This window comes from Coregonus lavaretus (genome assembly GCF_964263955.1).
Source record: "Coregonus lavaretus genome assembly, chromosome: 17".
NCBI classification, from domain to species: domain Eukaryota; kingdom Metazoa; phylum Chordata; class Actinopteri; order Salmoniformes; family Salmonidae; genus Coregonus; species Coregonus lavaretus.
In genome coordinates, this window is record NC_140004.1 from 50,520,597 (window position 1) to 50,523,475 (window position 2,879).

A 2,879-nucleotide genomic window follows, 5' to 3' on the forward strand; every position below is an offset into this window, starting at 1 on the left:
ACCTACTTCAAACTGATACAAGCCATACACCACAAACAAATCATTGAACATGCACTCAACACTCAGACATTTCCAGTGGGGATGATGAAACAGGTCACTAAACTCACAGACTTTATTAAACCATCATCCCCCAACATAGAGACAAAGCAGAAAGTAGCTGATAATACAAAAAATTGGATGTCAGCAAATATGCATATCTTGCATGAACACTACCAGGCAATACTAAACACTCTATCCCCTACAGGCTTCCCGTTTAACAGTAGTGCCTTCCAGACAGCAGCTCGTTGGGCCCAACACAGGTACAGGCACAAATTACGTGACAGTACAGTCCCCATAGTGCAATCACTGTTAGAGGACTCACCATCCACTAATGCTTTAGAACCAAATCCAGCTTTAGCACAGGCCAGACGACCTACTCTAGCCTCATGGCCATGTTCCACAGCCACAGCCAGAGCCAAGACCAGCTTACCAACTTCAGGGTCTTCCCCACACGTCCTAGCCGGGACACTACCATCCACTCTGGCCTCCAGGCTGACTCAATCCTCCTTAGGAAGGGTACCACGACCAGTTCCGAGACTTGAAGCAATTAAAGCCCCAACTTTGGCTCCTAGGTCTGTTAGGAGCAAACCAACATCCTCTCCAGATTTGGCTTGGTCCTCAAGGGGCACTGTTACCATACCCGTAGCTTCGACACTGACTAAGGCTCCAGATAACATACCACCCGTACCTTCCCCAACTCCTAATAGGGATACCCTTGCTTATCCTCAGTTCACCTCCCCACCACCTGACCCTGATGAATTTATAGTAGACTTTGAACTTAGAGAGGAGGAATTTCCCACTCTCCAGTCAATTATGGTAAAGACAAAGCACACCATAGCCCAGACTAAGACCATCACAGTCCAGGCGCAGGTGATACACAGACCCTGCAGCCAACTTGATTCCAGGAGTGCCCCCACATTGACTAGGGCCACGGAGACCACACAACCACCCCAAACACCAATTATCAGCAATGTAGCGATTCAATCTGATCTAAACATTTCTGACCTCTCTGGGTCAGACACTAACATCTCCACTCTTGTTCCAACAGAGGTTCAACTAACTAAACACCAAAACCCTGCTGAGGTGGTGACTATGGAAAGAGGAGTAAAGGTGGAAAAAGTTGTGATGATGGCAGAAACCAAAGGGAAAATCAATCCCAATAGTTTCCTGTCTGAACCTTCCCCAATACTAACCTCTCCACACACCAGATACCTCTTACCCACCCCACTTAGTCTGTCTCCAAAAAATAGGGTTCCTTCAGAGCCCACTGTGAGACTCACCCCTCTGCCTTCACCCAGACACTCTACCCCAACATCCCCAGCCACCCCCCCATTCTTGTACCAGCCAACTAGACATGACATGACAAACAGAAAAATCTATGACTGGAAAATAAAATCTCTCAAACCGATTGCTATCATTGGAGATTCAAATTTGAAAAGAATACCCTACCATCCGTACAAACACATCCAAATTGACAGTTATCCTGGAGCACAGTTCCACCACATTACTGGGGTATTGGCAAAATCTACCCCAAATCCTAACACCAAGGTGGTTGTGCTGTCTCTGGGGCTGAACAACAAAGATCAAACACAGAAACAAACACCCATAGGACAACTACAATCACTTCACAGTAAAGCAACAGCGATGTATCCTAATGCAACCATTTACTTTCCCATCATTAACTACTCTCCCCACCTGTCAGAGAAACAACAAACCATGTTGAAATATATCAACTCCCACATCGCCACACACTACAACCCCCTATTAGAAATCCACCATTCAGATTTCCACACAGAGAAAGACAATATACACTGGACAGCAGATACAGGGGCAAAAATACTCCAACATTGGATGGAACAGCTAAAATAGTGGGGGAGGGTATGCCTACATCACAGCCCCTCCACCAAGACACAAACATCCTTAATCTTTCATCCACATTTCACTTATCACCCTCTGAGACTCGGCTGCTGGAGAGGGGACTCACTTTTATCCCCACACCACTGCATTCTGACTATGGGGACCTCCAGAGGGACATCTACAGGTATCATAGAGCTCTGAAACTTTTGGACCACTTTGATTATAAATCGGATTACCGAACCCTACCGTTCACAGCTCCATCCAGATGGGAACCAAAATCACAGACAATATCAGCACCCATTAGGAAACTCATTAAAACTAATACCCACATCATCAGAGAATTCCATACCGCTACCATAACTTCACAACAGAATATCACAGTAGAAGAAAGACAAGCCATAGCTAAATTAAGGAAACACAAACATATAACTATAAAACCAGCAGACAAAGGCTCAAAGATAATTATTATGGACAACCAACAGTACCTCTTTGAAGCTCACCGCCAACTCTCTAACACACAACACTATACCCCTATTCCTGCCTCTACACAGATCCAGACACAAATAAAAATTAGACACATAATATTAGATCTTTATAAAAAGAAATACATTACATATAGACAAAAGGAATATCTAGATGGACCAGACTTACCCAGACAGAGACTCTTCTATCTCCTCCCTAAGATACATCAAACACCAGATACCTGGACAGTCCCTTTTGAGGTCCCGAAGGGAAGACCTATTGTGTCGGACTGTGGGAGCGAGTCCTCGCCAGCAGCGGAGTTTATTGACTATTTCCTCAACCCCATTTCACAAAGGCACCCCAGCTATCTGAAGGACACATACCACTTCATAGACACGCTTCACAACATTCCAGTCCCAGCAAACGCATACCTATTCACTATAGATATAGATTCTCTCTACACCAACATAGATATCTTGTCAGGTTTAGCAGCAGTGAAATCTGCACTCCGGAGATATCCA